Source organism: Falco rusticolus, chromosome 2, assembly GCF_015220075.1.
Source record: "Falco rusticolus isolate bFalRus1 chromosome 2, bFalRus1.pri, whole genome shotgun sequence".
NCBI lineage: Eukaryota > Metazoa > Chordata > Aves > Falconiformes > Falconidae > Falco > Falco rusticolus.
In genome coordinates this window covers 30,060,035-30,080,903 of record NC_051188.1, presented here as the reverse complement: position 1 = coordinate 30,080,903, position 20,869 = coordinate 30,060,035, and the positions used below count along the sequence as shown (strand labels likewise).

Here is a 20,869-nt window from a genome sequence, read left to right as displayed (position 1 = left end):
TGGAAAATGCTGTTTGAAACAGAGAAATGGCATTAGCATGCTGGTCCATTTTGAGTATTGATGAGAACTACATATGAAATAGAAAAGGATGACTAAGAGGTATATCATAGCTTTTCTGCAGGGACAGTAAATGTATCAGGATTCCTCAGTTTGGAAGAATGTTGACTAGGGAGTAGGTAACGTGAGAAAGGTCTCTAAAACCATGAATACATGGAAGTGTTTTATAGGAGACTAACTCCCAGTTTCTCAGAAGAACAAGGGGCCTTTGGCCACTAGTTTGTTTAACTTAGGTAATCTTTAAGATGGCAGAAGGCTGCTTAGCACCAGTTTTATCTGCTATAGTTTTGTCGATACATCTTTTCGAGTGTTCAAACACCAATTGTTTACTGGTCTTGAAAACTCCACTTGTCCTGAACCAGCTGCGGCCAAAATCCAACCTGTGCAGAATTACAGCTTTTCTGTAAATAAAAGTTTGTAGTCCTCATTGGTTGATGATAAATTGAATTTCAAACATGAATCAAATGTAAACTGGTCCATTTTCCTAAATCTGCAGATTATTTTTTTTGTCCTCTGCCTCTGTTTCTTTATCTGGCAGTAGCAGTATTATGGATGGACAGATCAGTTTTACTTCTGCTGTTTACAAACCTGTGGGCAATGGAGAATGCCAGTTTGCTGCTACTTCAGGAAGCTAAAAGCAGTAGCAGGCCCTAAAATTAATCCCACGGGAAATCTGATAAAGAAGCAGAAACGTTTTACACAGCAACCAGAAGGTCTGGAGGGAGGGATGGAGTAGAAGACATCATCGTACCTATAAAACAGCTGGAATGGTTTCCAAGCTGTGGTCCACAAACCCCTGGTGGACTACAAGGCTATGGTAAGTGAACAGCTGTTTAGCTAAACTATAGTTAACAGTGTTTTAAATAGTGTTTCCAATTAGAAGTTTGATCAGATGGATGTGTGGTGGGTTTTGAAAAATGTTAAGAGTTGATAACTATCTGTTGTTCTAAAAATACGGGAACCACTGTTCTGGAGTATATTAAAAAGTAGAGAGCACTCCCCACTTTCTCAGCTTTACATAGGTTGCATGCCTCTCCACTAGAAGAAACAGCAAAAGGTTCCCAAAAAGCAGCCAGGAAGAGCAGTCTGGTAGCATTAACCCTTCTGTCCCCACCACATCCTCCCCAGTAACAGAACTCTGGAGTTCTTAATCATTGCATTGTCCTTGAGTATCCCTAAAAGTCTTCGCTCCTCCTACTTTTCATTTATACTCATGACTAGCAGATTTAGTTTTCTAAAAGAAGTGAGTTTAATTTTTCAAGTCTTGGGTTCTCATCAGACAAAGATTTAACTTGTCAACTCCACTAGATTTAAATGTATATCCATCTTTGAATTAATACCTCGTTTCCCATTGCCAGAAAAAAAAATTTAAATTTTTCTCTTCTGTCATTATTAACAGATGTAAACATTCCTTACAAGTATTAACATGTCTTATCACAGTATCTGTTTATTACTTCTAAAAAAATCCCAATTCTATTTGACCAACTTCTTTTAATTTATGTCAGCTCCCTCAGTGGTAATTTTACATTGTAAAAATCTTCATTATCCTCATATCAGGTCTCTTCTTACTTCTTTTTTCCTATTGAAAATTTTCCAGAATGATTTGTATTAGCAGTGCTTTTAGTTGTCCTTGACATAGGTTACTTCCCATTGTCCTGAGTACAAGAACATCCATAAGTAATTTGGAGAGATGTCTTTTCGAACATACTGCAAGTTTTTATGTTAGGAATTGTGGTGGTGTCGAATTTGAGAAATGCCCTATTATAAGCCTTATTGAAATGGTTAAAATATGTTTACCCTGAAGAAGCCAGTCATCTAAAATTACTGTAGCGTATTTTATAAAATTTATAGAAAGTACTGGAAACAAACATTATTGACAATAGTGTTTTAAAAGGAACTAAAGAAAGTTGGCAGATGAGCATGCTCTTTTTTTGTTCTGTATTTCTTATCTGTTTTGATACATATATGGAAAATGAGGGGGGTTCTGCATGTTTTTGTATTATCTTGCTAAATACCTGTTGCTAACTTACATGATTCTGAAGTTGTCTTTGCTCAGGTTTAAGCTACTAGCTGAATATGAGATCAAGGGGAATCTTTGCCCTGTAACAGAAAGGAACGTGTAAGGGAGGAGAGAGTGACTTCTGCTGTGGTGTGGGAAAAGGTTATTTCCTGGTGTCGTCTGTGGGTGACAGGAGAGAGGGACTCATGAGTCTAGGCAAGGCATATGGGTACCGAAGCAGTGATGAGGTGTATGGGTAGGACTTGGGATGAATGTATGGTAGTGAAGAATTTGGAATATGGATCAGAACAGGGTTTCAGTAAGAGTTGGAGAGATCACAGATAAAGCTGAATATTGGGGTCAGTTGGAAGTCACTTTATCACAGACCATGGCTACAGCCCTCAGTGCTCTGTCTGAATCTAGCTCACTGCACACTTGCCCTAGCTACGCTCTTCCCTGTGTCTTCTGGAACTCCAGCTTCTTCTCCAGTTCCTGCACATGACCCTTTCAAGTGGAAGGCCTCCTGCCCTGCTTACTCCAGGAACAGTTACATGCAAAGGTACAAATGGTCCCACAAATCCCTCACATCTGAAGCTTCTCTTCTGTCCCACTATACTTTCTTCTGCCTCCTGCCTGCAGGTACAGACAGGCAAATGAATCATAGAATAGAATCATGGAATCATTTAGGTTGGAAAAGGCCCCTAAGATCATCGAGTCAACTGTAAACCTAATGCTACAAAGTCCACCATGAAACCATGTCCCTAAGCACCACGTCTACAGGTCTTTCAAATACCCTGGGCAGCCTGTTAGAATGCTTGACCACCCTTTCAGTGAAGAAATTTTTCCCAATATCCAATCTAAACCTCCCCTGGCACAACTTGAGGCCGTTTCCTCTTGTCCTGTCACTTGTTACCTGGGAGAAGAGACCGACCCCCACCTGCGTACACCCTCCTTTCAGATAGTTGTAGAGAGCGATAAGGTCTGCCGTGAGCCTCCTCCTCTCCAGGCTGAACACCCCCAGTTCCCTCAGCCGCTCCTCACCAGACTTGTGCTCCAGACCCTTCACCAGCTCCGTTGCCTGTCTCTGGACACGCTCCAGCACCTCAGTGTCTGTCTTGCAGTGAGGGGCCCAAAACTGAACACAGGATTCGAGGTGCAGCCTCACCAGGGTTGAGTAAAGAGGGACTCAAAGGAGATGCTGTGGAAGTCCTGGTGGCAAAGTAATAATACCTCTCCTCCCAACATAGGGTTTGTATCTTCTCCAAGTGGGACATGTCCCATCATTTGATATCTGCTGATCATAGATGAACTCTTTCTCCTAGAATGTGCTGATTTTTTTCCACGTGATGAATTATGATTTTTTAGATAATATTTGTCTTACTAAACAGAAGAAAAAAATCTCGGATTTCTAAAGCCTAGTCCTTTGAATTGCGTTTTTCTGTGATCTGTGACCTTCCTAAAAATAAATTAATTAGTTAATCCAATAGATGATTGTACCTACTAGTGATAAGTTGAAGCTTACTGACAGGATGGTTGCTTTTATTAATTATTACTTTACAGCTCCCATAAAAGTTCTTCACGAAGGTGAGTCTGCAGGAAGATTGAAAGCCGATGTTTTAGGGCATCCTCCTAAATGCAAGGGGTATTTTTAAATACAGGGAGGTTTTTTGGCACATATCTTTTCATAAGTCTTAACCTTTTTAACAATTTTCCTTCTTAATATATGATTGCATACGCATGTCTATGACTAAACTTAGGTAGCCAGAAGCATGATTTCTGTAAAAGTTCCAAATTCAGTAATAAATTCATAAGCCTTTCAGCACCTGACAACACAAATAGGTTCCGGAGCAAGAACACCATAACAATAATAAGATAAAGCATACCTTTTTTGTCAGACGGTACATTCTAATGGAAAACTATTTTGGTGTTTCTTTCTTGGGCAGATTTTTATGGTGGATATAGAGATCACTCTTTTAGTCAATGTTGGTCCCTAAAAATTGGCTCTACTCTCATTGCTTGTCATATGTCATTTTATCTTTAAAGACTGCAGGAGGTCATGATCACTGAGAGGTGTAACACCTTGAAGTTTTGGCACTGTCCTCTACAAAGTAACCTATACCGAGCTGACTTTCTGTTATGTCAGTGAAACATCAAATGTTGATGCAATGTGTGAAAAAACATTTGATACAATGGCTATTAAGTTGCTTGGAAGAAATCTTGTGAAGTGGGATTTTATGTTTAGAAGAGTTGGCATCTAAAAATGTATGTCATGGATACAGGTAATAAATGTTGTTTATGAATTGCTGCAGGAGAAATAATATTTACATTTGTGTACAATATGTTAGTCTTAACTCTAGCTATTTTTATCTCCAAAATATCTTATCATAAGCTGGTTATAAAGTATTTAAAGACATGAATAATTTCATTTGTTGAAGCATTCAGTGCATCATTTTAAATGGCTACTAAAGGGGAGAAGTGGACATGCACTTCTCATAATAGCTAAGCATAAAAATAAGGATTCAGAGATAATAATATAGTTCCTAATCAGTAAAAATCATTTTCATGTTTTGCTGTATGAGCAGAGTTCTTCACAGAATCATGATCTCATTCTAAGATTCCAGTTACCTAAACAGATTTTAAATGCTTAACTTTATTCTGGTGATTTTATGTCTTTATTGGAAATGAGAGAACACAAACACATTTTAAGTCATTGATCTTCAGCCATGCTAAAAGCTTTCAGGACTTAGTATTTCACCTCAGGGCTGGATCCATAGCCCTTTTAAATTTTGGAATTTCAGAAAATGTGCAGGTGAGTAGGAAAAAGAAAATGTGAAAGGAAGAAACTGAAATGGAGAAAATTATTTTCCTTTACAGAAGCAAGGGAAAGATGAAAAACAACGTAATGAGGGTAGGAAAAATAACAGGGTGAAAAGAGAGGAGTCGGGAAAGTATTTACACCAATATTTTGTATGTAGTGCTCAGACATGTTGTGCTTTATGCTTGCATGGAAAACAGATTGAGACTTCAGCTTTTTGACTAACTGCTGTGCTGAGTTGTACCTTACTCTCTGTGCATTTTCGCTTTAGCACAGTTGCTTCTAAGGAAGTCTTTAAATTGACTTTGAAAGCCGCCCTGAATCACAAAATGCATTATCCTACTAGAAAATGATGACTGCCCCAGTGTTTTGTCTTCCTAAGTTAGCTCTTAAAGAAACTACTGTTAGATATCAAAAAATCACAGTAAGTTTTTTATATATATTGCTGTTTTTAATTCTAGTCACTAGCATTTGGGGCAGGGCACAAGCAGGCAGGCAGGCAATAACACTTAAGTGTGGCAGAATTTGTGTGCAGAATCTAACTGTAGTAATGCTGAAATTGAAAATTGAAACTGCTGATTAATCATTATTCAACAAGACTAGGCAAAGTCAATTAATTCATAACCAAATGTAGCTATAGAACGATGGATTACTTACATCAGCTTTCTTTAGAGGTTAGACATCAGTGTGTGAATTTCATCCATAAGCTGTAATAAAATAAAATAAATTAGGAAATAGGCAAAAAAAGTTTAATTCAGTAACGTGTTCATGTATGTGTTTAGTTACTGCATGATTCCCATGAGTATATATGGTATTATAGCGGAGTAAATGTTTAGGAAAATTATGTACTTTTTAAATTGAGCAACTGACTAATATTTATGCAGGGGCTATAACTGGTCTTCATGAATTACCATGCTAAAAGCTTATTTATTTGTAAATACAGAGATAGGGACCTCCCGCTTTCTTTATATTTGCATGGTGGTATGCATAAAATGCCTTAACTGTCCACCTGAGCAACACTTTAGTGTACATCTGAGTGCACATCTGAGCTGATGTGCTGCAGAGTAGCATCCCCTCTAAAACTGCCCCATTGCTGACTGGGGACAGGAAGAGTGAAAATGGGTGGAGCAGGGAGAGGCCTTATGGTGCCAATTCACAAATAATTTTCAAGTGGTAACGTCTACGTTTTGGAAGGCAGTGTATTAATTTCTGCTGATGGAGAGAGATAAGTCTGCATAAGAATTATGCTCTAAATTGCTGTGTGGTAAGGTTCCCTTTTCTGTGCAGTGCCTGCGTCACTGGGCAGCATTTTTTAAAGGCACCCAATGAAGATATGAATACTGAAAACCTAACATATCTGTACTCTTTATGTTCATTCTAAAAGGAAAATGAAATTAAATGCAGATACAACTTTTTAGAAGTTCTAAATAAGAGACTTCATGCTGTATTTTATAATTAGCCCTTACTGTTATGTTGGTCTGCATTAGTGTTACACCACTGTATGTTACATGACTCAAGAATTGTTTAGATCATACAAATTCTTCAGTGCAAAGTGGACCAATATTTAGATTTTAATTGCGTTGTAGCCGACAACTCTGTGTTACCTTCCTGTTATAGGCAGTATCAGGGTGACTGTATTCTGAAATACTCACTGATGGAAGACCAGTGGGGTATGAATTGCACAGTTCCAGGATTACAGCTCTTAGACTTTCCGTACTAACAGGAAAGTGCAGACTGTGAACTGTCCCTTTGGTGTATATTCCAGCCCCCAGGTCAGTGCCCAGGAGGAAAGCTCCCTTTCCCATCCTCTTCTTTGGTTATTTATGCTTTGGTACTGTGGTTCTGTAAGAGCAGAGTCTTGGGTTTGCGTCTGGGATGGCAAGCTGGTGAAGGTGGTATGAAGAGGTTGTCCCCACAGACCTGCTCCACACTGAAGCTTCCTGCACAGAGACTGAGCTATATACCAACTTTCAAACCAGTGCTTCACCCATGACTCTTGAATTTAATTATAGCTCATCTAAAATAACCATTATAATGTAAGTGTCTATGAGCATGACATTGGATTTCAGCATTGTTTCAAAACAGTATTCACTGTATTTTGTAACAAATTACTGAAATATCAGCAGTGCCATTTTAAGTATCAGTTAAATGTGGTATTTCCTGAATCAGGTCTTAATGTGGTATATATAGAATCCGAGTGATGTCAAGCTTTGATTTTTACTTACAGCAGATAAACCTAAAGCCCTAGTAGTACATAACTAGGCCCTATAGAAAAGCAAACTTTCTTTTATTTGGGTCAGACTTCATTTCTGTGCTCAGTATAGTGAACACAAGTCATATTCAGTAATTAAAAAATGTGCAGCCCAAACCTATTACATGTTCTGTGCAGATGAAAGTAATTAGTAAATTTTCTTTGTTCAGAGGAAAGGAAGTTGAAAATATGCTGTTTCTCATATTATTTTAATTGGAATTGTTGTTATCCATACGTATTCAGCTTAAAGATATACTGCTAAGGTTCACAAATACCTAGGGAACTTCACAAAATGCATTGCATTTCAAGTATGTGATTCAGAGTCTAAGATTCAGACCTTAGGATGGGATGAATTGCCTTCTGGAGGTGCCTGTTTCAGTCTCCTGACTTCACAGGAATCCTGCTTTGAACTGATTAGCTCAAACTAAAAGTTAAGTGAGCATCTTGTCACCTTAAAAGAGGAATAGCCAAGCATTTTGTACCATACTAGGTCTTTTCTGTAGACCTCTTTATTTTTAAGGATGGCTGCCTTATTCCTTACCTTTTCTGTCAGTGTTCTTGTACTGTTTCTAAAATGAATAAGCACAATTTTTACTGTTGCTATTTCCTGTGTATTTTGTTTTTTCCTGTCCTTATCGATCTTGTTATCTTATCTTTCCCTGTTTTTGTTTTTTTCTTTTTCCTGACTCTTTTCAGCTACCATCTCTTCTGAAGCTTTTCACTTGCTACCTCTCTGACCATCCTACCTTCCATGTTGAGAGTACTGTCCTAACTTCTGATGTGGAAGATTGCTGACCCTTTCCTTTGATGCTGATACCAGTATTTTCTGTGAGAGGTAGTACTGTAGTGAAGACATAGAAAAAGAAGAATATGGCACTTTATGGTTTTGAATAGTCAAGAAGTATTGTTCTGCCTTCATATAGAATGTGCTGGTTTCATAATGTACTTGTAATTTAAAGATGTTTGTAGAAATGTAAAATCTAATGTGACTAATTTAAATTCATATTAAAGACATTTAAATTTAACAAAATATAGCATTAGTCTTTATTTTAAAAATTGAGTCCTATGTAGCTCACTTGCAAAAAGTGGGATAGATTTACAAAGTTCTGTACTAGTGAAGTCCGACTTATTAACAGGTGAAAGTATTTTCTTCTTCCCTCTGGTACTATTTTCTTGATTTATGCCTATTAAAGATCTCTCCTTCTCTTGAGTTCTCTGTCTCCTCCATTTTTTTGTTCCTTTTGTTAACTTCAGTTTCCTTTTCCTTTCTGCACTGGATTTTCCTAACTCTTAGCTGAATACCAATCCATTTTTCTCTCACGTATGCATCCATTTGCCTAAAATATTGCCTTAAGCATGATCATATATATTCAAATATGTATTTACTTCTAAACACTGGATGGATCTGCTATTTTAGGACTTCCAGTAAACCAGATAAGAAACTTCACAATTCAGTGATAGCATTTTAAGTTTTTTGACACATGCTTTCATAGGCTCAAGGTAGTTCACCTCCTGCATCAATGGAATAATGATTATGGACAGAGATAAACATTCCTGTGAAAATATAGACTTAAAGTACATGTTCAATGTAGGAGTGCTAACTTAAAAAGAGTACCTGAATGAAAGCAAATGTGCTGTGTTCATAAATGGTGTGGCAGAAGTTTTCAGATTTTATTTGCAGATAAAGAGAAGTACTAATGGAAACAGTGCTTTGTATTGATAATAATATAAGCAGTTAAAAGTTTTCTTTAAAAAAAGACATCTAAAAGATGTACATCCATAAAATCAAAAATTTTTTGCAAATCATGCTTTGTTATAGCAGAAATATTAAATAACAGTTAATGTTTTCTGAGGGGTAGATACCTGCTTATTTTATTATCTATACTAAATGTTCTTTAGATAATTTGAATTCTTCGAATTGCAATAAAAGGAATGCTAAGTACATGAAAAGACATAAATAGTAAAGTTCAGAACTTTTTGGTTTAGATGTGCAAAATATGATTCTGAAGCCTCTTCTGATAGTTACAGTAATTTGCAATAACAGTAATAATAGCAACTTACTAGAAAATGATTGGAGGTGTGGCTGAGAATGTCATTTATAGTGTAAAAGTTTTTAACTGGTGTAGTTATAAGCAGGACTTTGCATAAATTTGCCCATTAAATAATTTGCATAATTAAGCCTGTTTTTAACATTCATTTACTGAGCATGTGGATGACATTACAAAGACTAGAAGGCAGAGGAAATTTGGAATCTGTCAGTTACAGTGCTGAGGAGTTTTTGTGCTGTACAGTAGTAGCAATAAGCTTTTCATTAGAATGAATCAACTGCAACTAATTTTGTAAAAATGATCCATATGAAAATTACCAATAGAAAAAGAAAGAATATTAAAAACTATGTAAAACCTGTTAGGATTTTCTGGGGTATATCCTCAAATGGTATAAATTGGTATGCATGAAGTTAAGTCACCACTGCTTACTGAAGATTTGCCCTTTCTATTAACTATATAATACAATACAGATCCTGAAATAGTCCCTTACTTAATACTTGTATTCATTTTACAGTAGAGTAGTTATGGAATAAGGTCTTACTCATCATGAGAAATAATACAATTCTAACAATGGCATATTATTGTTAGAAGGAAGTACATCAAACTGACTTTAATTAGCATAGTTTTAGAAAATTACTTTGGTTTTGAGCGTATTGATATTGCTTAAGTTACAAAATCATTGCTTGTTTAATAGTACTGCTAATAAAAAACGTAGAGTTGTAGTTTGAAGATAAAATTATTTTTACACTGAAGTTTATGTATTTTTGATTTGCAAGTTTTGGGTGATAATGTCTTGGTTAAAACAGTCGGTTCAAATGTCTATCTTTAATACATGAAGAATGGTGAGGAATAACTGGAAATACTAACAAAACAGGAGAGATTTTTCAGTAAATGAATTCAAGTGTAAGCATAGGGTAACGCTTGCAAAACGAGAATGAAGTTGAGTGAATATTGCTATGTGAAAACATACTTCATCTATAAAGTCCTGCAGGAAATAATCATGAAAAAATACGTTTTCCTGTTCATAAACACACCTTAGTTACATGTGGTCTTGAGAGATGCAGTACTACTACAAATTCAGGTAGATGTTCTTTGATTGCATTACAAACAAGTCTGGCTAAGACATAAGTATCTGTTGCTATATAAGGCAGATAAGGTGAGGAAAGCATAATTTATAAAACCACCACCCTCCTTGCAGATCCTGCAATTCACATGGCTGGCAGATATAGAAGTAATTTCACAAATGAAAATGGAAGATGGAAAATCCATGAAGATTGTGTTGAAGGTTTGTTTCGCTTGACTTTCTCTAGGATTTTGAGGATTTCTATGATTATTTTATATATACACACACATATAATAGATGTATATTATACATATATATTGCTATGTATATGAAAATAAGTTTGAAAAGCTGTAAAAGACTAATTCGAGTTACATGCAAGAAATGTTTCAGAATAGGCTACAGGACAATATTTTTGTGTAGTGCTTAAAACAGCTGCAAGAAGAAATCAGAGTTAATTCAGTTCTGGATCTGATAGTCATCAGAAAAAAAAAATATAGTAGATCTAAAATGAAGACCTTATGAATGTACAATATCTCTGGTTTAATAAAGAGACCAGAAAAAGGGTAAACATATTGTGAAAATGACTGACGGAAATGTAAAGAGTTTGAAGAATAATAGCAGAAAGCTGGTTCAGCAGTCACATTGCAACAGCGTAAGAGATTCCACTGTAAATAAATGTTAGTGAAGTATAAAGTAGGAGAAAAGAAAATGGAACTGGAAATGGGAACTTTAAGCTTGCCATCATGCAAAGATAAAATAAAATGGAAGGAAAGCTTGGACCACATGATGCTATCTGAGAAAGCCTCATTATTCGCTCAGTATAATTTCGCTAATATAATCTGAAATTACGTGAAACTAGAAAGCAGATTTTTTCAAATTTCTTCAACTTCTATTTTTCTTTTTGTTTCCAATAGAGTAACACTGACTAAAAGGAAATCTGAGACCACTGTCTACAAATCAGATAATTTATTTGAAAAGGTAGCTGAAGAGACAGCAAACAAAAATGGTAATTGAAAATAGAAGTATCTGAAAATTTGAAGGGGTCTAGATTCTGTACCCCTGTTCTGCCCACTGAAGGTAGCACAAGGCAGCCAAGATCCTTTCTGACTCACAGGCTGAGCGTTTGCCTGCTGTGGGGAAGTCACTGTCAGCCTGCCACGGGTCTGTCCCTCTGCCGTGCCAGCAGCTCTCATCCTTCACACAGGTGTGGTAACGGGAGCATGAGACAGTATGCTACTCGCTACAGATCTTCACCTGCATTTAGTTTTCTTAGATGACATCCGAACTAGAAAACAAAAGGGACCACGGCCCAGTCAAGAGTTGGTAGCAAATTACAGCTCACGTTGGCGTGGCTAACCCATCTGCTCCTCCGAAGCAGGGTGGCCCGGTTCATACTGTCCACTAACACCAGTCTGTAACCCGTGCTGTTCCCCAGACCTTGCTGCGTCTTACCTGACTGCTTGTTGGCCTGGGCCAAAAGCACACCAAAGAGCATGCAAGCAGTTAAATGGCATGCTTTATCACACTGTGGAGCTCAAGCACATGCCCGGGCCCTGTTTAGCTCAGTAAGGTGTATGCAACCTTATGAACTGCATCCAGTTGGCAACAGTTACAACTGTACTAGCCCGCTCTAAATTAAAATTGCAATGGCATAAAGCCCAATAATCTATAGGTATCTTTCAGACTACTGTTCCTCGAACAGAAGCGTCAGTGGGTGTATAAATTTGGATGTAATGTCTGACTTAAAAGGAAAGATAGTGTCGAAAATCTAAATTAAATTTTAGAATTAATTAATAAATTAATCCTAATTATTTGGGGAAATTAAGAAAGTCGGAGAAGTACAATAAAAAGCAAACCAGTACTTATCTGATGTGGAAGTATTTTTAAATGGGAACTGGAAAACCAGCTAGATGAGTGAATATTCTTTTCAAAATAAGCAAGGTTGCAATAAAGAAGTCAGTATATGACCATTTGGGTGAGCAGATTTAGTTTATTATTAAAATGCAGTTTGGGTTCCACCTATGTGGACCTCCCTGTAGGCTAAAAGCCTGAAATACAATGCATTCACTTATGGTGTTTTATTCTGAGACTTAAGAAGGACCTGATGCTGAAGTGGGCACACTTCAATATAAAATAGTGACCTCATGATGCACATGACGGGCTAAGTGCTTTACTAAATATTTATACAGATTTCAAAAAAGGATATGCAATATCTTGGGGTTAACATAATCTGTGTATCACCTGGACAGTTTTCCAGTATGTGATGTAATTACTATTAGGTTCCAGGTCATATTTTGACCTAGTGAGTTCACCAGTTATTTTCATGATCATTTCTAATTTTACAGGTTGTAGAAAACTATGTGCAAGATGCACAAAAAGGGGAAATAAAATTACACTCATAGGCTACTTTGTGACCTGGGATTAACTGCTTAAGTCTAAAGACAGAAAAAAAGGGAAGGGAAAATGTGGCAAGTCAGACAATGTTGGAACATAATGCGTTAGCATTCAGTTGAGTATTGTCTTTCAAGTTACTCAGAGGTAAAGAGAAGAAATGAACTGCTCAAATAATAACCACGTGCAGATTGTGAAAGGGGGTCAGCTTCTCTGGTGAGTGCTGAGGACATAAAGGACATAAATGAAATAAATGAAATAAATAAAATGAGCAAAATTTTAGGATGTTATAGATCAGGGGTCCTCAAACTACAGCCCGTGGGCTGGATATGGCCCCCCAGGGTCCTCAATCCGGCCCCCGGTATTTACAGACCCCCCCGCCGGGGGTTGGGGGGGGAAACCAAGCAGCCGCAGATGGCTGCCTGCCACTGCATCCGCGCGCCGGCCCCCTGGTTAAAAAGTGTGAGGACCCCTATTATAGATCAAAGGAAAATGGCCAGAAGTTGAGAAGGAAGGTTGGGAGTAGGTGTTTGGAAACAATTCTTCATAAGAAATTATTCTTAATGGAACACTGAGAAGCAAATAGACCATCATAACTATTCAGCAATAAATTTGCCTATAGATAAAGTATTTGGAGAAGCAGTCCTGCAGAAATGCAGGCAGCTTTTCTGGAGGAACTAACTGGCTGTTCTGGCTTTACTGTATTGCCATCAACTGTATGTGCAACACAGTGGGGAACTATGTTGGGAAGAATCACTTCTGTACTATGAATGTACAATTCTGTACCTTTGGCTTGCTTTGTCTTCATTAGAGTTATGTTCTTTCAAATAACAGACATACATTCTTGGAAGCAATACAAAGTACATTTTAAAAAAGCAAGAAAATGTCAATGAACAATGTAAGAAAGTAGAATTATATACACATAGATGGAGAAAAATATGAAGCAAATCTATCAATATCTTACATATCTAGCTGAAAAAGTGTTCTTATAACGACCTCGTAATTTTGAAATGCAAATACATTATAAAAAATTGTAATACTATGATCCCCTCAAGCACAGTTTTAGAAAATCAAATGAAACAACCAGACAAAGTATTTGAAGTTGTCCACTTCCTTCTGAATACATTACATATTCTAAATCTGTCTGAACTGCCAGGACTGGTAGTTCCTGTCTTGAGGAAAAAAGTCATAAGACTTCTACGAAAAGAGATTCTGAAAAATGTTATGGCAGATAGTGCAGGTAAAACTATGTGATAGAGAAGTGTTCATAAGCTGCTTCTCTCTTCATTGCAAGTACATTCTGTGTCCATCATTACTGCTTAAATAATCAGTTCTCGGGGGTTTGCTTCTCCCTGTTCCCTGAGGAAGTGAGGGGACATAGTTTTCAGAGGCTGCTGGAAGCTCAGTTGGAGTATGGAAAGGGGGAGATGACTACATCAGAATTTTGGCTGAAGGGTAGAGGAATTGAAAAAAGGATTTTCTGGAGGTGGGGAATGGGTGGCTCTGAGCAGGAGTGTAATGCTGCCGGGAGCTCTTAAGCTTACTTACTCATTTAGTATATTGAGAGCACACCTTAGGTATCATGGGATTTGGATCTTTTGCAGATGGATAGATTAACTAGATTACAAAGAACAACTACTAAATTTCAGGAATTCATTATGAAAGTACCCTATGAATAAACTATATGAATATTAAAAACCAAACCCAAACCATAGAAACCACTTTTTAGAAGAACTTTCATATGTGACAGTGGTGTAATTGCATAGTCTGTGCAACTGAAGTAGAGCAAAAAAGCAGAAAATCTGGGCTAGATGTCATAAACTGCTGCCCAGTTTTGCACTTTTTAAGATTTTTTTCTTCTTTCCAAGGAAATAATATGGAGGTTCCTGGGATAAACTATCTCTGGTTAAAAAAAGTTGTCTAGATTCTGTAAAGGTAGAAGACAGACGGTCACTGCAGCATTTACAGAAATTCTTTGATCTGTTTTAATCTTACATCCTTTATTTCACTTTTCTTGGTTCAGAATATTTCTGCTTTATTCAGACAAAACTCAATGAAAACAATGCAGAATGTGACATACTTGTACTTGTACCACAAACTATTAATTGTGTAATCACCAGAAAGAGACTCCTTAATATACTTCAACTAGCAACATTCTACCTTTCAGCAGACATTATCTATGTTGAGACAACAGAGATACAGGCTTTGAGTCAAATCTTCCATTATGCTTGATTCTCAAAGAAAACTACATTTATGCCTGCCTGCCCATCCATCTATCTGTCTACTTATTTACTAAGAATATTATAATTCTTGTTTTAGCTGTTAAATGTAAAGATCAAGTTATAGAGTTACTAAGTAGAAGGTATGCCAAATCCCTTTTTTATCCAGTTCTTTCAAGAAAAGGAAAAAAAAAATCAGAACAAGTGACTTATTCCACTAAGTGTCATTACTGATTTCCAAAAAAGTTACTGAAGAGATGGCCAGATGTCTTTTGTTTGAAGGGTCTGTGGGCCCTACTGCTCTAGAGTACCACAAAATTCCAAATAACATTGATACTGCCTGGTTTTACAGATGAAGCAAAATCAAAGAATGCTCATGCAAAATGACCAGAATAAAAGTCAATGAATAAAATTGTTGTATCTCTGTGTTAAAATAAAGTCTGGAAAAAGAAAATTATTTTGATTTCCAGGTGAATGTGAACTCATGGGAGAGCACATGAGTGAAAAGGTTTTTGGAAATCAGGAGCTATGAGGCATGTTTCAAAAGAGTTGCATTTGTTTAGTCAAGAGAAGAGAAGGCTAGGGAAAATAATATGGCATCTGAATATTATTGTGAAGAAGATGGTAATCAATTGTCCTTTGTACCCAGTTGTGGAAGGACAAGAAAAAATTATCTTAATTTACAGTGAAGAAGAACAGGCTACATATTTGAAAAATCCTTCTAAGTACGAGGGCAGTTAAAGACTGGAACCAGGCTATCTGTTGGTGCTGGAACATCTTCCTCACTGGCAATTTAGAACAGATTAGACAAAAAGTTTATGTCATCACAATGCTCTTAAATCTATCTTCTTTCATAATTGTTGGCTCCACTCAATAAATAATCTGGATTATTAAGAATTAATTTGAAAAGTAAATTTGGAACATGGAGATGAAATTGGATAGTCTGAACACTATTCTGTTTCATCAAAAATGCTTCTGTATCATCAAAAATGCAGGTATCATTTTTTTTGTCAATAGATGAATACTTGTATTTTGTACGCCTTTCTGTTTTTTAATTTTCACTTATTTTAATTTTAAAGTTCATATACATGTGATTTCTATTTACAGATCATCAATAAGGATAAAGCATTTTACCTGTCCATGCAAGCAGTACAATTAGTCTGCTTACACTACCTGACCCTCCGGATAGGAAGCTGGTTCCAGCATTGTCAATACCCTTTTTCCTTGGCTCCTAATTCTCTCTAGTACGTGCTTTTCAGGTATGTATAGTTTTGCAGATACTATGGGGAAATGCTCTGCATTCAAAAACACATGCAGTTTCTTTTAAGTCACATACAGATAACTGGAGTTTATTATTTTGACAGAATATCTTAAAAAGTCTGATTCCTAAACAAAACCAGAACTTTGATGATTAATTTTACTTTTGGTGGTTAACAGCCTATTTTAACTAAAATGAGTAAAGCCTGTTAGTAATAAAAATGAAACCTAGTATCTATGCCGTGATAATGGAACCCTAAAGTGAAATTAGTTAGTGATATTAGAAAGTATCACTTGTATTTCTGCTCCAAACCTCAAGACATTTTATTTTCCTGTACTCAAAAACATTAAAGAATATATATGGTTCATGTTCCCAACATTCATGGCCCTGATTATAATGTGAATCATTCATGTATAAGCTTTTGTTAGAGCTTAAAATATGTAACGTAAGAGAGCAAGGGTACTGAAGGAATGAAGACCATTTGCCTATTCAGAATACTGACAGAATTCAGTCTATTCAGAATACTGGCTAGCACGTCTGTTCTTTCTAAGAAGTTCAGTTTGAAGGATGATCAGAAAACCATTTCTATTTATTGTGGTGCTAATCTGTTAGCTGCTTAAGGACTTACATGCTCATATCAAACAATAATTAAAGTCTTCAAATTAAAGTGTTTCTCTTTCAGTGTTTTTTCTTCTATTGGGTCTGTGACAGAAAAGGTTGTAAACATTTGCAAATGGACATTTTATTGTACCTTCTTCCCTCAAATTGTGGTAGAAAAGTTTCAATTATTAGAAGCAGCTGCGTTAAAAACGTGAATAGTGTACGGAGAATTGCGTGGCTGTCACTGTCAGCCTCCCAGAGAGGAATATCTGAATAAGAGAAGTAGCACCCCTTCACTTTTGTAGCTTGCTCTGTCATGTTATCTTGATATAGAACCAAAGGGTTCCAGTATCACTTTTCTGTTTAATACTGCGCTTGAATGGCTTTGGTTTATGTTTTGGGTTTTTTTTAAGTAGGAGGTATCTACTTATGCTATATGAAAATTAACTTAGAAAGAGACCACCAAAATCTTAAAAGCTTTATAATACAAGCCAGTCTGGAGAAAGACTGTTGTCAACTTGAATAGAATTATTCAAGAATATGAGTCACATACCACAGCACCTTTATATTAATACAGTTTAGGCAGAAGAAAAACAGTATAGGTCAGAGAAGCTTTTGGAGGAACATGTCTAGAAAATAGCTTCAGAATGTTTAACTCACATTTTTTTTACAAGGGTAGGAAAATATAATTCCCGGATAGAAGTGAAATAGTGCTTTAAAAAGGCCTCTGAACATTGAGTGGCTGGACTTAAGAGAGAATAATGGTTCTACATTGTGAGATGCTTTATGAATTGAACAAATTGAGAAAAATGAAAAAAACCACTAAGGCTTATTTTACTTACAATTGAAATCTGAGGTTGTCTGGTTTTACTTGTCAGAACTTGCTTTTCAACATGTATGTTAATAATTTTTGTAATTTAACATTCACTTTTATATTTCTACTTTGACATTATAAAAGGCAAACTGTATTTTCAGCTTTTCCATTTTACTGAACAGCTTAAAAGTAATTTTTGTTGACAAAAGAAAATATATATTTAAGCAGAGAGGATTTATTATGATGAGAAATTTAGTTCTGCATATCTTCAGAGGCCAAATGCAACTACTACCGAAATCGACCCCCAGTAAGATGTCTGTGTCTGTTTTGGATGGTATGATACTCAGAAAAATATAAAGCTAATCATAATGGAGGATCTAATCCCCATTTTCAAAGGTGCCAATGAACTTATCATTTAATAATCTTTAAAATACCACTTACAGATTAAATAAGGACATTCAGAAACAATAAGAATAATTAAAGGGTTGTTAGGAAGAAAAAGAATATATGCAGTTTGATTAAGTGAGGTAAACAACCATAGACAAGGAAATTGGAATGATACAGTATTTATTTAAGTTGGCAGGAGACTGCAGAATTGGAGGTAGAATTGGGAAAACATGGTGTGCAGTTATTCTGAGTTATTCTATTTTAGCAGATTAAATGTTTTAAAGTGGTGGTAATCCCCTTATTTAACATAACCACAATTGGATTGGACAAAGTAGTACAAACTGTACTTCAGAAAGACAATCCTATGTTTGGATATAGGTTGGAAAGTATAAGTTTAACATTTAGGAGTCTGGAATTTTTTTGGCCAATTTTGAGAAATAAATATGAAAATGTCAGAATCAAGAAAATTTTTTTCTCTGGAGTACTAGGAAGTGTATTTATGTGTAGTTTTGGGCTCTCCAGGCTAATATTGTGATATACAGTAACAGTATAAAGAGACGGTTACTTTCTTAATGCAGTTAGTGTGTGTGTGTTAATTTGTATAGCCCAGTTTTCTATCTAAGTTGGCCAAAGCACAGAGAGTTATTCTGATTGTACATTTTTTATAAAGAGCACGAATAACTCATCTGGGATGCTTTTGGCTGCTGTTTTGAGTAGTTGTGTAGATGAATTTCACTGCTAGCGTGTATGTGCCCCATGAGTGCAAGGACAAATCCTTTGGACAAGCAGAGTCCATGAGATGGTATCGGCAGACTACTACTTGAAGCACCCTCATATCCACTGTTCTCAGGGCATTAAATAGTGATGTGAGTACAAACATCCATGATCTCCTTATTTCCATCATACCACAAGGATGGAAATAATGCAGTGTATGTACTGTCTGATTCATTTGACTTTATATGTAACAGTATAATTATTTTCATGCAGTAAATTGAGTCTCCTTATGACCATTAGCAAAATACAGTTTGAGTTAACATGCTAGGTATACCTCTTCATATATAGGTAAAGGAATCATAAATTACTGGGGTTAAAGATTTTGGCTAGTGTAATTCTTCAGAGAGTAACACGTCCTGTGCCATTTTCCAAGAGGAAGCATACAACAGGGGAGGGAGGGAGAAGACTTCCCTCAAACAGAAATCAGTTTGTTTCTAAATTCCACAAGTAAAGCTATAGTTATGATTTAAAGACAGTTTGCCTTACTCAATGCCCTAAAAGCTGTGATTCTGAGCTTCTGGGACATATCCATTACCAGTGTCGACTTTTATCATCAGGGACATCTGATGGAGGCAAGAGGAGTGTGATTCCCAGCACAAGTTGCTGCCCATGCACTTAGCAAGGGATAAAAGATTCATCAGCAATATGGCATGTCTTTGATTTGTGTATTTTAAAATTCAGGGCCTGAAAAGACCTATTTTATTGCTTGCACGCTCCCTGCAGGGACCTTGATAGTGACCAGCTTTGTGTTGAATGCCTTAGGTATTTATAGCCCCGATAGTAGTGATTGATTTTCAGTACAGTGTTGTACATAGTGCTGAGTGACTTGCCCATCGTGTGGCTTTTCTCTCTTATTCTCTGACAAGCTATCCAGCTTATTAGAAACAATAAACACCAGAAATAGATTCCCTTCTGTGACTGACTGCAGAAGCAAATGTACCATTACAAATCAGTGACAGAGCCCTCTGTATCTACAACTTTGCAGGAAGGGTGAGGGGGCTAGCAGTTCAGTGTCAACTACCAGTGCCGCAGCACTTTAATTTGCTGTTTCAAATTCAGACTGGAGTAGTATCCATAATCTCCTAACCAATCACTAATCCTCGGGGATTTTGAACTGCCAGCCTGCAAGATGTCTATTTTTACACAGGGGTCCGTGCAGCAGAGCAAAGACATTCCTCATAGTAACACTGGATGCATTACGGAATGCTACCCTTTGGTCTTTCTTGTGAACAAGCAGCAATTTTCTGTTGGCTTTGCGTTGCCCTTGCCTCTTTCCAGAAAAAGTAGCCATCATCACAGCCTGTCTCAGAAGACAAAGGACTGAAGTGTGGTACCACAACAGGTGACTAATTCAGTTTACACAGGTCTAAGACTATGTGATCAATAGTTCTCAGACTTACAAAAACAGCAACATTGGTCTGAAACACTTGGTTATGGTTTTGCTGTTATACATTGTATTATCAAGAGCTTTTACTAGGAGAGATCCTAGGCAGTAACAGGTCAATTAAATCAGCTTCTAAGTCATCTTTCAAGATCAGTGAAAACATCTCAGCGTTTTCTCTCCCAAAAGGTTCTGTACTTTATCTACATTGTGCGCAAAGTTGACTGAAACCACAGCCTTGCAACTACATGGTACGTGCCACATCGTATGTCTGTGGTACACAGAGAAGTCCTCTCCTCATTAAACTTTGAAAAAACGATACTCCATACAGTGTCATCTTCATACCTTAATGTATGAAGGGTCTGGGTGACAGGCAGTTCTATTCAGAGACAGGGATTTGCTCATATTCAAAATCTCAGTGATGCTCAGGGGTTACTTTGCCTCCGTATAAATACACCAGAGTTGGGACCCGTTGCCTTGAACAAAAGTACATTTGGGTTTGGTTTTCAGGGGCTTACTGAACAAGTGCCGACAGTCAATGTGATAATTTATTATATGTTTTGTCAACCAGCCAGTGAGGGGCAAGACCATCTTCAGGAACTTCTATGTGACATATGACTCTGAATTAAGCCAGCAGAACCAGGCAACATTTGGGGTTAGAGCTGTAACGTTAGAGGTTCTGAGCCTTTCTAGCCTTCAGCATGTCTAACCATAGCAGGGAGCCTACAGCGATGACCTGGCTTCCAGAGTAACCTTTTTCAAATGGGGACTCCTAAATGTGCACTTGTTCATAACAGATCTGAGTTGGTGTC

General features: G+C 36.8%; 2 long non-coding RNA genes across 18 annotated transcripts in view; one reads left to right on the top strand and one right to left on the bottom strand.

Annotated features, from left to right (window-relative positions):
- The window catches only part of LOC119143802, a 91,951-nt gene that overhangs the window by 17,248 nt on the left and 53,834 nt on the right, over positions 1-20,869 (top strand). For 5 of the 16 annotated variants that reach the window (XR_005102821.1, XR_005102820.1, XR_005102813.1 and 2 more), the window contains exons 7-9: positions 10,369-10,455; positions 11,148-11,239; positions 15,951-16,102. This is a non-coding gene — a long non-coding RNA (uncharacterized LOC119143802). Of the gene's footprint in view, positions 1-595; positions 875-2,533; positions 2,880-4,099; positions 4,336-6,488; positions 8,331-10,368; positions 10,456-11,147; positions 11,240-15,950; positions 16,103-20,869 lie in introns of those variants that run through there. The other 11 variants (XR_005102816.1, XR_005102817.1, XR_005102818.1 and 8 more) reach the window with 11 other exon arrangements.
- LOC119143803 overlaps positions 1-20,869 on the bottom strand; it is a 79,470-nt gene that overhangs the window by 45,840 nt on the left and 12,761 nt on the right. For both annotated transcript variants that reach the window (XR_005102829.1, XR_005102830.1), the window contains exon 2: positions 5,529-5,578. This is a non-coding gene — a long non-coding RNA (uncharacterized LOC119143803). The remainder of the gene's footprint in view (positions 1-5,528; positions 5,579-20,869) is intronic.